This window comes from Nothoprocta perdicaria, unplaced genomic scaffold (assembly GCF_003342845.1).
Source record: "Nothoprocta perdicaria isolate Ctin4 unplaced genomic scaffold, notPer1 scaffold_304, whole genome shotgun sequence".
Taxonomy (NCBI): domain Eukaryota; kingdom Metazoa; phylum Chordata; class Aves; order Tinamiformes; family Tinamidae; genus Nothoprocta; species Nothoprocta perdicaria.
In genome coordinates, this window is record NW_020455538.1 from 437,471 (window position 1) to 451,639 (window position 14,169).

Sequence of the window (14,169 nt, forward strand, 5' to 3'; positions counted from 1 at the left end):
GCCTGAGTCCAAAGAGGGTCATTTCTACCATTAGAGGTTAGGGTCAGTGCGCGGGTAGCAAGGCAACGTCCCAAACCTGCCTTTGAGCCCCGTTCCATTGCAGCCGGAATTTGTTACTCGGGCCTAGTTGTGTGAGGAGTTTGATTTCTGTTACGATGTAAACTAACACCTTACAACAGCACCGAGTTAGAAAGCGAGCTATTTTTCTGTACATCAGAGTGCTTTTGTAAATGCAAGCGGTCCTGGCTGTTCTAAAGGTATCAAGAGACTTATTTCGCACCTGGCCTGGCTTTGAGGAAGAGCAAATCCCAAGGCAACCAACCTCACGTGTCTGTGGAAGCCACTGGGTGCTGAGGTTGTAAGTCAAGGAAGCAGTCTGGCACCTGTTGGTCTTAGACCAACTTGGTGATTCCTCATGTTAAAACGGTAATTTAGTCCTCATGTTAAAAGCACCAAGGCCATGACAGCATATGGGTGCAAGGAATCCACCACGCAGGAGCTMCCATGGTGTCATGCACAAGGAACCCACCCCAGGGGTGCTAGCATGGCCTCAATTCCAGCTGGTAACCCACTCTGCTGAGCTGGTRGCAGGTCGGCATCAAAAACACGGCGAGACGATGAATGAAATCAGCTGCAGCAAGTGACCTGGAGGAAAAGAATCCACCACCACTTCCCCTTCAGGGACAAACTCTTGTCTAACAGAGTAAATGTCTTTTACTTCAGCTCAGAGATTTTCCAAATGGAAAACACTGAAAGAATCAAAATTTCACAATGAAAATCCATTGAAACATACTTGCTTTCTTCCATACAGTCACTAGTTCTAACTCTGAGCATATGTAYACACACTTACCAGGCTGAACAACTTGTGTACACTGCTTACAATGGTGAATGAATACAAGAAACTGTCAGACATAAAAGCATGGAAAAGTTGTTAAATTTGACTGGTTAATGCTTACATAAAAAGCAGAATGTCTTCTTCTGTAGCCATCCCTGTAAATGTGATGCGTTGGTATTTAGGAATAGTAATAAAAAATATGGGCTGCAGAGAGGCTGTTCAAGGCAGGTGAGAGTGGATTGAGCGTAACTCCTCCTTCCCGAATGGTGTGAGGTGCCTTTAAGTAGAGCTTTTCCAATTCTTTTAGAAATGGAAGGAAAAATTATGAGTTAAAAAGATCATGTAGTCATTGCAACGCTATTTCATGAGGTGTCTACCAGTTTTATTACAATAAGAGACCTTTGCAAATCTATACTATTCTAAGAGAAATTTCATTAAATTACGGTTAAAATTTAGAGTCTCCACTACATCCTGTGCATATTCATGTTATGTAGCCCGCACAGTAAATCAGGTGCTGAATATGCAGCTCAGAAGAAAAAGCAGACCGTTCAGTCGAGGACCTGCTCTTGTGTCTAACATCTCTCATTTCCCCGATTCCCAACCTCTCCTCACATTCTCTCTAATCTTCTTTCTGCTCTTCTGCCTTGCACATTGAAGAAGGAATAATTTAGCTCAGTAGCTCTCTGGTAAAATGAGTGGAGAAAAACTCCCAAAGGCGGTCATGAAGATGGAGTCATACGCATTCGATATGTAATAACTATATACTTAGGATGAACTTAAAGACAATGGGTAGCATCTTCCTTAATGTGCTCTTGCCCATCCCTGGCAAATAAAACTCAGGATCCTCTTGTCTAATAATTTCAACCTTTGTTTGCTGACTACCAGAAGATGACAGAGAAAAAGATACGAAGAAAAATGACCAAAAAGGAGAAAAGCAGAGAACTTTGATATCCAAGATTACTACCTTTTTCTTCTTGGAAATATGAAGAGGCATCAAGGGATTTTACTCAGCAATAGAGCAGTTTGACACAGGGCAGAGGATTAGAGGTGGAGCAGTGGTTTAACACTGCGTGTTTGACTTTGTTCTGTTTCATTTCAGTTTGTTGGCTTCYATTTCAGGTTCTTGTTCTTTTTCATTTAAATATGAGCTTGAAAGCAATGTTAAAAAGGTCACAGAAATAAACTGTCACTAATATGCCGCTCGGTTTCTGTTTGTTTTACTGAACCACTGGCCGTCACGGGCAGTGCTGCAGACTTGGGAGGACCTGCTGTAAGCACCAGGCTGCCCCATGGAGTCTCCCTGGAAGGTGGACTGTTTCCATGGACCTGGCAGCTTCAGCTCTGGCCTCTGGTTCTCTAGGAGAGGCAAAAACATCCCTGCTAATCCCCACTGTCAATGGCATAAAATCCTGGCCTTGTAAGTTAGGGTCTAAGCCCCATAAAAGAGGGCTGTACAAGGCAGCAAYGCCCAAGTCTTTGCCCTAGCGAGTTTAACTCTAAAACGAGCATCAGCGGGAATTTTTCATAATCCGAGTGCTGGGCACTGTGTGGGTGCTACCCTCGGGGGGCAGGTGGTGCCAGGAGGACTTGCAAGGCTCCAGTTATTCCCCCAGTCAGCCCTGGGCACCGGCACCACGTGGTGAAGGACTTGACACTGGTGCTCCCCTCTGCCCCGTCACTCCACCAGCCATCGCCCATCTGGCCGGGATGCTGCACAAGCCTGCAAAATCCAGAGCAAATGTGATCTGGGGAAAAAAAAGAGGAGAGCAAGAGAGTGAGAAAGAAACAGAGGCAAGAGTCCACCTCAGGAAGGATATTTATGCTGTGACGGATGAAATTAAGCTCCCATTTTCATTGCAAATGGTTGGACATATGGACTGTAACTGGGGAACTTTTAAGCTGAGATTTCAGCTCTATCTCAGCACAGCCGTTAGCACAGCTGAAGTGCCTGACAAGTGAAAAACAGTGTCGCTTCCCACCGCTGCAAGGTCGCCAGCACTGGGCGTTCCAATGGATTTGCACAGACTTCCCTCCTTCCTGGTGAGGAAAAGGTGTCCCCATGGAGCTGCGTGCCACACACGTGAGCAGGCGCCCGAGTCAGGAAAGCACAAAACTGATGATCTGAAAGACAGGAAAACATGAACGCTCTGRAAGAAGGCTTGAAGGAGGCCTTTGAAAACACACTGGGGCCAGAATTCCTGACAGACCCTGACAAAGTTCTGGCACCACCTCCATCCAAGCACCTCTCTGCCCAATCCATAAGGAAACGTGATGGAAGGGAAGCCGAAGGTGCCCAGCCTGCCCACGGCTCTGCAGCTCCGATCCGCGAGGCGCTCTGTGCAGCCCGGGTGGCTGCACCGGGAACGCGAGCGCGCCTTTCTCCTGTTATTACTATTTCTAGCACAGCGCAGCCTTCAGCTCCCAGACTACAATATAAGTAGATGATCGTTATTAACAGAACAAACCCCAGCTCTATGAGGAGCAGATTAAAACCACAATTTCCAGGTACTGTGCTAATAAAAACCCTTACTGGAAGCCCGTATAGTGCATGGGGCTAAAAAGGACTCTGTTTATGTCCGTGCAAGCTGATTTCCAGGTTGTTTTAAGGAATATTCATCACTGTGGCAGTGACATGGTGCTGGGGAAGCTAGCAGCCACCCTTCGTGTGTCGAGCCCCGCAGGCAGTGTGTTCACCCCAATGGAGAGCGCGGGCTCCGTGCTGGCCGTGGGCGCACCGAGCAGCCCGCCCTGCGCCGCTGCCGCCGGGCACAGCGGACCTGTGTTTAACTGCACGCCCGGAGTCCAACCAAAGCAGAGCAGCTAAATGGCACAATTCAAWACTTGTGTGGGGGGCTGCATGGATAAAGGCTCCAATATCACACACACAGTTAAAAGTGCTAACCGGGAGTAGAGGCTGTACAGCAAGCCGTGCTGGGTGCTCTCTGCACCACAAGCCGACCCGTTTGGGTGTCTCTGCAAGGAGGGCAGCGGCCGTGGGTGCAGGACCGTCCCGTGTCCTGGTCACCCAGCCCGAGCAGCGCATGGGGCAGCTGCCGAGCTCCCATTTGCAACTACGACCCAAATCTGCCTCGTCAGAGCCAGTGCAGCTCCCCGCGCGCTGTCTGGCCTCTAGCCTGGCAATTAACCCTCTTCGGCTGCCAGCCAAGGGCTTCTTCTCAACTTACGGTAGGTTATTTGCCTTCCCTACCCGCAGTGCAAATCTAGCGACCCAGTGCCGGGCCTGCGCTTCCCAAAGCATCCGTCAGTGTGAGAGCCGTGGAGAGGGAAGGGCAGGTGGTAGCCAGGAACCCAGCAGCCCTGATCCCATGATCCGTGTCTCTGTAGCAGACAGCCCAGACCAGCCAGGAATTCTCCTGCGCTCACAGAGGCGTAACTCATGACGAGTTTGATTTTACATAAGCCACTTGTATGCATCTGTGAGAGAAAGTTTGTAAAGTCAGGAGAAGTCAGAGCTGAAATCATTCCCTGCATTAARCGAGCTCCGTAGAAAGCAGATTATTGATCTCTGCAATAGTGGCAGGTCGCTGGGAAYCCCGCCTGGCGCTCTGGATGTGGGGACAGCCGCAGCTTGGGGAGGCTTTTTTCTCTTTTTTTCTAACTAGCTGTTAGTTGAAGCAAATGSCCCCCAATTCTCTGTGCTTTGTGAAGCAGCGGAGCAAAGCCCTGCCTTTTGGACAGGCAGAGGACCTCTCCTTGTGCTCTGCCTGGATACCTAAAGGGCTCCGCTGCWAAAACGGATCCAGTGGCTCTTCCCAGGCTCTTACAGTGGCACACGGCATGTGAAACGTGAGTATTCCTGGTGGGATGTGCAGTACTCCAGCTCTCACAGCCATCCCAACTGCAGCCAGCTGGGACGAGGGCAGACGGCGGCTGCCAGGACRGTGGGCTGGCCTCGCTGTTCCTGCTGGAAGCTGCTCGGCGTTCCTGCCTYGGCTCGTGGAGCAAAAGGTGGGTGTCCAGGGGAGCCTCCTTGGTTCCTTGCATGGGACAGGCCTCGGTGCTCTGACCATGCCGCATTCCGTGGCACCGACAACGCAGGAGCTCCGCGCGGGGCCGTTCCCGCTGCTCCTTATCAGCTGACCCGACCGTTAACAGGGGCGATGTGAATGCCTGCCCAGGCTGCACTCCTGTGCAAATTATTTTCCAAAATTAGCCCAGTTGCAATTGAGTCAGCCTGTAAGGGAATGTGGATGCATGGTAAGAGAGGGTCATGATAGATAAAAATGATAATGGGTGCTGTAGTGCCATAATCAAAGTCTAATTGTCCCATTAATTAAGAGCAATATTCAGTTATATATTGAGTCCTGGAGTGATTATGACTCAAATCTCTACTAAAACGTGTGAATTTGTCTTCTGCCTTGCAGTCTCCAGCCAGGCAAAGCATTGGTAGAGGGCACGAAGTTCAAGAGCCGCTCTCAAAGCGTGCTGAACTCTGGGCACAGCTGGTCACCGCTGTGCTGCYGAGCTGCCCGTCGCAGCCGCAGCCCTGCCCGTGCTGCCAGACCCCACGTCCTCGCACCGCACGACGAAACACCCAACAAACACCCAGCGCTGCCCCACGCAGGGGCAGTGCTGCAGCGCCCGCGGGCAGCCCCGGGAGCTCCGCGCCGCCAGCTCCCACCCCTTCCTCCTCTCCCAAACTCGCCGCCACCGACGGAGCTCATTCGCACAAGTTACCTGCCAAATGTGAGGAGCTGGTAACATTGACTGTTCTGGGGTAATTAGATCAAGATTCAAGCAATTTGCTGTAGGGCCTGAACTCAGATCATCCTTCATATGTCTCTTTGCAATATCTGTCTTTAAATTAGATTATAATGAGCTTGGCAGTACTATTAATAATAGAGCAAACCATGGGAGACTATGGTTTTATTTCCTTGGTATCATGCACAATCATGCAGCTTTTTGCTTATACAAAGTAGGTGGCACTTTCAAGCTCATATCTTTTCTAATCATAAAAAGCAAACAGTAGGATACATGAATTTCCAAAAACTAAAAACACTTCAGCTAGTTCCAAGTAATAAAAGTTTYAAACTACAAAATTTAATATATGATTTTGAAATGGCATCACTTAGTTTAATATCATTAGTATCCTATCTCTGGGGGTTATTTTATTTAAACAGTTTAGTTCCTGGTCCTCATAAATGAAATGAGAGAAAAGTGATTCCTTCTAAATTATTCAGTGTGTCCAAGTCACAGCAGGGAACTCTCCACGAGTGCCCAGCTGTGGCCGCAGCGCGAGGCCGGCAGCTCCCTAAGGTCCGACACAGCACGGCGGGTCCAGCACGGCACAGCACGTCCAGCGTGGCACAGTATGGCATGTCCAGCACAGCACAGTGTGTCCAGCAYGGCATGTCTGGCATGGCACGGCATGGTCTAGCACGGCACGGCGTGTCCAGCACGGCATGGCACGTCTGGCACAGCACGGCACAGCACAGATCAGCACCTTGCTTGTCTTGTTCTGCCCAAGCAGCAGCACTCTGGCCTTCCACCTGTGCCTCATCTCACACCAAGCAGAGGTTTTTCATTGGCATCTTCCACATTTTGTGACTCTGACTTCAAGATGATTGGTTAAAGGAGGACAGAGGGACGAAGGAAAGCAAACCCTGATTTTGTGCCTGTCTTGATATCTTAACTTCTTGAAATGCCTTAAAGCAGTGAGAGAGACTTCATCTGTCTGGAGTCTGGTGAGGGATTTGATGCAACAACATATGGAAATTTGCTGGAGAAGATGGGAGTGGGACTGGGTAAAATATTGCTTTCAGTGAGAGGTAATYGGCAACTTGGAGAGCAAATATGGGAATATGCCAGGCTGGGGACGCTCCTCAGGGCTCCTTAATGAGACATTCACAATTTTCATTAACAACGCTGGCACAGAAAGTGGGAGTGTGCTAATGAAATCTGCTGATGACACGGAGCCGGGAGACCGTGTCATTGCTGAGGGGGCTGSGATGTGACACGGGGCGAGCGTGGTGACCTTCAGCGCGGCAGCGCCGCAACCGCAGCGATGCAGCCGCAGCGATGCAGCCGCGGGAACGGCCACAGGGCCCGCGCAGGGCTGGATACCCGACCTGCGGCCCGATGCACCAGGCGGGAAGGGAGAGCCCCGCGCCCTCCTCGACCGCGTCTGCCTCTTCCCAACCCTCCTTCCCGAGGGAAGGACCAGCCCCATCCYTGCAGCAGCCCCCGGGGCAGCACCTCGCGGCGCCCGGAGCGCAGTGGGGATTCACAGCCAAACAAGCGGATGGGCTGCACATAGGTGGTTAGCAACAAATGGCTTGATTAGCTCTGATTAGCATGACTAGTGATAAATCACCAATCTGTAATCAATTCTGATTAGTACCGTGTTTCCAGTTACCCCATTAGTTTTACATATTGTGAGTATAAAGAAACAGAAATTACATTGATTCTTCTTTCGTTTTTTCTTTTAAAAATGTGTGAAGCTTTATTAAGTTCCAGATTTCTGGAACCTGAGAACCTGCTGCCGTTTCAGTCTGCTTCCATCAATCTGAAAGGATGCTGCTGCTGGAAGGGGGCACTCCATTTTTTGGTCCTTTTAGACAATGCCCACTTCTGGTTGTTCTTCTCTTAATAAGATAGAGAAATAGAATAAAAACTAAAATGCTTCTGGCTTTACGCTTTCATTAAGAACTAATTAAAATTCAAAAATTACCTATTTGCATGGCATGGAAAATAGAGATGAGGGGGTGCTCTCTGCTTCTGCTAGAAGATGAAAGTGGGGCACTGGTTTMCATCCTGGGTGGCACAGCTGAACATGTTGGGTGTCGGAGATGAAAACTGAAATCAGGTCAATGAAGCCGATCCACAGCACGCAACCATGACGAACACAGGGATGGAAGGTGCCAGAACGGTTAATCCTGTGCCCTGGCTTCCAGTGAAAATCCTGTGGAAGTCGTCATCAGGGGTCAAAACAAGTCATTATATATTTTATATGCCTTGATCAGAAACTCCTTCCGTAGTATATAGGATGACATAAAGAACAGCCTGAGAGATTTCGCTGCTTTTCTTTTTTTCTCATGTTCGGAAATGAATATAGATTCAGCGAGGGTGAGAGACAGCAAATTAAAAGCTGGTGAAAGAAAACGTTTCTTCACAAGTTGCACTACTCAGTGCTACAAAAAAAACCCTTAGTGCGTCAAGTATCAAAGAGAGGACACCGAGCCAGACAGCAGATACTGGGCCCAGCAGATGCCGGACCATCTAAGGAACGCCATTCATGAGCTAGAAACACTTCTTRGCTGATTTTTTTTGTTTTTGTTTTTTTTCCCCTAGTGGGAAATAAAGCACCTTCTGACCCCCAGGAGAGCTTGGTGGCCCAAGCAGGTGGCAGGGAGCGGGCGGCGCAGCCTCACGGCCCGGCTCGCGGGTCCCCGTGCTCCCGAGGATGCTGCCGTGCCGGATCCCAGCACACCCGCAGCGGAGCGCTCGGCCCCGGCCCCGGGATCCTTTCATCTTACCGTTCCGCACGCACCCGGCAGAAGGAGAACTTGGGCTTTCAGAACTTGACCTGAATTTGCAAGACTGACAGAAGTAAACATCTTCTGATGTCTACTCTGAGCAATTCGATACGCATCTTTGAGAGAGAGCCTAAAAAAAGAACCCTTTCATCTTAGTTTCCTCAAGTCATTTTTTTATCATATTCTAAATTCATAGATAAAACCTCCGAGTATTTTACTGGATTAAGAATGACCACAAACAACCCAGAGTGTCTCAACAGGACATTAATATGCTCATAAATGACATGCTCTGTGTTTTTCTCATGAGATTGAAATCACTGCACCTCTCTCGTGTAGACTATCTCTCTGTATCTCACTACATGCACATGTACTCAGGTACTTATCTTTATCTCTAAAGGAAGAATCTCTCAGAACGGTAAACACTTTTCACTAAGGAGCAAACTATCCATAATAATATATTCTTCCATTACTCTAAGAGAGCAGTTCCTGCAAATGTGAAATTTTCCACCGACCCAAGTCCCCAAAAAGAGGAGAAGGGACCCCCAATCTTACCAGATGCCCACCAGGCACGGTCACCATTGCTGCAGCAGGGCCTCTGAAATTCAGCTGTGCATTTCCTCAGCTACCTCGAAGGAACAAAGAATATGTCTCAATGAAACACAGAACATTGGGGAAAAGGATAAGAATGATAAAAAGGAGAAATGTTCCTAATTTAGCTCTGCCAGGGGTGGATCTAATTTTCACTTGGAAGACAACCTTGCTCTCGCTGTTATTCCGCTATTTAAGAGCACGAATAATCGCTGTAGTAACCTCCTGGTCTAATAGTACTCACTGCGTGAAGAGGAATGAAACCCGCAATTAGCCTTGGGATGGAAGAAGGAACCTTTTCTCACAAGTATGTGCGTCAATATTTTGTTCTATAGGTAGATTATTATCCCAACTTCAAGGAAGAAAAACTAGGAAGCTCAGTGGGGTCTTTAATCAGTGACATACTTACGAAGGTATAAAAAGAACCTTATAAAAAATACATTACCCCTGGTTTGCTTTGACATGACCCAGCCTAATGGCACATACATCTCCTCAGTTATTTCATAATTCAAAGTATAGTGCTCTGCAATCAGGCTGGCCCACCTCAGCCTCCCACCGATGTGTCCACGCAGGCACCAGGGTGCCAAGGAGGAGCTCTGAGTGCTGCCCGGTCGCAGGAGCTGCCAGCGCTGCCCGAATGCGCGGCACGCGGAGGCACCACAGCGCCCAGCTGCTGCGTCCCAGCGCCTGCACAGGCCCTGGGGCCGCGCGTGCCGGGCCCGGCAGCGCTGGGAGCGCGAGGGACCAGCCTGGGCACTAACCGCAGCGCCGGGAGCGCGACGGGCGCGCAGGGCACAGCGCTGCTGCCCYTCGCCTTTGGCTTGGGGGCTGCTGGCCCCCTTCCCTGGCTCACGAGCCATTTGCCCAGTGCCACTTGCAATTACAGTTGACTGGAGCTTCTTGCATCTCCACCGCGCTCAAAACCAAAGAAAATTAAAGGGTGGCGAGTTTTGCATAATTTCTCTCATACTAAGAATTTCCAATTAGTAGGGCATAAATTGATCCTTTTCACTTTAATATCTTGCTTTTTTTTTCCCCTTTCCCCTGCATACAGATAACAGCTAAGTTTTAATTCATTTTAATTCTATTACCATACACAACTATCATGCATTGTGATGAGTATCTCTCCCATATACAAATGCCTTTGAGAACTTCCCATCGAGCAGACATTTAAAGCTCTAACCTCATTGTCAATGGAAATAATAGCATTTATTGTATGTGTTTTGCCTCTTTTATGTAGTAAATTAACTTTTTTACACAAACACACYGGATTTCTTTTCCCACTGACATTCTTCCCAGCAAGGCTCCACTTTCTAGGTCACATTCCCTAAAGGTTTTCTACATCTCTGTTAGCATCCCACTCGGTGTATGTGACCAGATTTTTATTCTCAGCATTATTATTAAATATCATTGAAAAAGTGACAGGAACTTTTACTGGGGTGAATGGAATTGGATTCTTACAGGAAATACAGCATATTAAATTATAATATGGATAAGAACTCCATCTTTTAGAAAATAAATCCTGGGGTGTTACATATAAACATGTGTGCTGTATTATGTATGCTGTATAATGGTGAAAGGAATAGGAGATTTTTAATGTCATTTTCCAGCTCCCTGTGACAATTTTTTTTCTCAGTATCTTGCTGAAAAATTATGCTGGTTGGACTCAAATATTAATAAAGTGTTCTTCAGTGTTGAGTGGGTCTTTTCAGTACAGAAATAAGTCTGCCGGAATAGATGATAATTATGGAGCAATGAGAAAAAGCAGAGCAAGCCCGTGGGGTCGGTGGGGTGAGGGACACCCCTCTGGCTACCCCAGCATGGGGCAAGAATGCGKTTTGGAAGCCAGCTCCATGCACTTGTGCATTCACCTCACACAGAGCCAAGTTCCCATCTGCATTCAGGGAGATCTTTGCCCATCTTCACCATAAATACCTCGCAATCACCGCGCTTGCCTCTTCCTCTTACGCAAAGGAGCTGATGGCTGCAAATTAGTTCATTACAGATCTAATTAAGGTGTGCATATCTGGGCACGGCTGGTGGGTGCACTGGGCAGTGTGCACCACGAGCGCCCCGCGGCCACGAGCAACCCCGCACACGGGAACGGGAGCCCAGGGGAGGCCCCGCGGGTGTCCCCGTCCCGGGACACGCTCTCCCTCTCCTCGCTCCCTGCTCACCTCCAGCCGCGCTGCTCCGGGCGCTCGCTCGCTAAGGGAAGCTGGAACAGCCATGGGCGAGGACGGGGCGCTGCCACTGGCACCGCTCAGCGGGAGCACTCCCACCTGCCAAGGRAAAGCAGCAGAATCAACCTTGTCGTTGCCCAGGAGGAGAATATCTATACAAGCCGAGGGCTGCTACTGCTTTGGGAACGGAGTCAGTATGAGCAAAAGGGGCTCCTTAACTTCTCCCAGACCAGCTGGAACCAACAAACACAAAATCATTTCCTGTTGCAAATGGCCAAAGTCTTCCTTGATGTGATGCTGTCCATGTTTCCACATACCCTGGATTTTAAATATTGCACATTGCGAAGGCACAGAAACTCTGTAGCTGAGGCCCAGGCAGGCCTCTCCTCCGGCACTGCTCAATGATCAGTGGAGGAAAAGCAGACAGAGCAGCCGGTACCGACACGTGGCCGCTCCAACGTTACCATTTCCTTTTCCGAAGGAAGGCCTTCCCTTCCCATTCAAAACTTATGCTTTAAGGAGTTTTCTTTGCAAATAATTAAGTGTGTTCACGTATTCATGGGTCTTCACGTTTTGTCACCAAAAAAAAAAAAAAAAGTGAAAAATATAACCATATGGAGGAGGCAGTAATAACAGGATAAAATACTGCTGACCTCTTATCGCTTTCACTTGAAATTAGCATTTATTTTTTTTCCTCACTTGATGCACTGTCATTGCAATTTTGGTGCATGTGTGTTTTAGATTTTTTATTAATAAACATCATAATTTAACCACCAGGTTAATGGTAACTCTAATGAGAAAACACTAATTGAAAGGGCTGCGGGATCTTGGGATGGCTGCGGGTTTTTCCTTGGCATCTCCCTCAGCCCATTCTTGGAACCWCCCAGCATATGTGGCAGGGCGGGGGGAGCAATGTTGACGGTTAATGCACACAGCTTGTACTATTTTGCTTGGTTTTGCAGAGCCTTTTGCACAAATAAGGCTCCGTGCCGCCCCAGCCACGGGGCTCGCAGCTTGCCGAATCCTGGGCAGTTTGCACCAACAGGCGCCTTGCTATTGAGAAGACAGACAATGTGGCCATCTGTCTGTCTTCTGCAGCCAAGTGGAAGTGACATRAAGTATGGGTCTTGTCATTTAAAACCTAGTAATTTCTCAGTTCTCATTAGCATTAATTTAGCCCTCGTTCCGATCGGAAGCGACGACTCCCTGGCACGGGACACCTYGGGAAGCGCCTGCCCAAGGATGCTCCTGCCCACAGATGTTCCCGCGGGGCTGCTTCCACCCAGCAAACACGCAAACACAAAAGGTTCAACCAAAAACGAGCAAACAGAACCCACGGRAAGGCAAAGCCTCGCAGCAGGCTTGCGGCGCCGCTCCAGGTCGGAGCTGCTGAAGGCGCCGCGGCGAGCCCAGCCTTCCAGAGACACGCGGACGAGGGGCAGGCTTCCCCTGCGGAAACTGGAAACCAGCAGCTCTTTGGAACGCCTTGCAGAATGAGCACATCTATGGTGATCGCGCAACACCCACCTCCCGCCGACACCGCGTGGCAGTTTCCACGAGAGGGTCTCGACGCCGCCCTCCGAGCGCTGGAGGCAGTAACGGGGCTTGCCGGCYTCCCTAAATCTGGGATGGCCACTAAAGCGAAACTGGATTTAGCGCGTGCGCTGCAGTTCCAGACCTGCCTCTGAACTGGGGGAGCTTTGTTTATTATCAAAGTACTGCTGTGTTCATAAAGTATGAAGGATCTGTGTTTATGTTGCCCATGAACCTGGGGAGAGGGGAAGGGCCCCCCTTCCTCCTGCGCGGCCCTTCCTCGTGGCCCCCTGGGACAGCGAGGCTGGCGAAGCCCCTCTGACGAGACCCAACTGAGCCGCTGTCTCCTGGGCATCTTCCTAGCACTGAAACTCAGGATCTTCCCACCAGGAGACCTCGCAGGCCACCAGCACTGAGGTGGAACCAGCCACAGCAGCCTCTTGCCAACCCCAGGATGACGGCATGGACCATCCTTGCCCCTGGGTGAGAGGGCTCCCGGGTTTCCTTGGAAGTGCCACCTCCTCCCAGTGGGAAACACTGAATAAAGGCGTTTGTCTTCGAACTGCTCCCTTTTCCAGAGCTGAGATGCTGGCATGGACTTGGGGTGCAGCACATGGAGTCCTGGGTGCCTGAAGATCTTAAGTGTTCAAAGGCAGCTGCTCTCTCACACACATCCCTGTTCCCTCCTGCTCACTTCCCTTTTCACCCGGAATCGGTGCCGTTACAGCCCCCTGCTGCGTGCCGCCCCACGGCCGCTTCCAGCCGCGCTCTCGAAGGGCTGTGCACAACAAGTCGCTCCCTTTACCTGCTTTTTTCAAAAGGCAATATATGGTATTAATCAAGTCATTACAGTCTAGACTAAAGGCAGTTATCTATGCAATCAACTGGGATAATTTGGTTTACTTCAGCTTCTCTTTAAAGTTGCATTTTTAACCCRTTCTCTTCCCTGCTGCAAAAGCAAATGGTAGAATGTACTAAAAAGCTATGTGGCACCGCGAAGCGGCGACGATGGCCCCTCCGTGTTGGCCACGCGAACAGCCAGGACCTCTGCAGGGAGCCCTGCGCTCTGGCCGTCACCCGCCGTCCCTCCCGGCCGCACCCGGGAGCAGCAGCCGCCCCGTGTCGCACCCCTCTCTCTGCAGTGCCTCTCTCCACACACCCCGGGCCCCGGCACACGAGCGCACAGGGGGAACATTGCTGCAGAGCTGCCCTCAGCACCAGCACTGCTCRGGTCTCTGCTGAAGCACGAGGCAACCTCAGCCGGACACAAGGTCTGTGCAGCTGCAAGGTTTAACTGAAAAGTTAATTGCTCAAAGCAATTTTAACAACCTCTGCTTGCCGCTTTGTTGAATGCTGCGTGGGACCACCATGCATGAGGGAGTGGGGAGAAAATCAGCGGCTGATTCTCACACTTCTTCAGCTGCGAGGGGCCCCTTCTCTCCTCCCAGGTCGCAGCCACGTCTCCAGCACAGGCACGTCCGCACAGTGGCACCAGGGCCTGGGCAGCCCCGAGTCCCTGCACACGGACACGTCT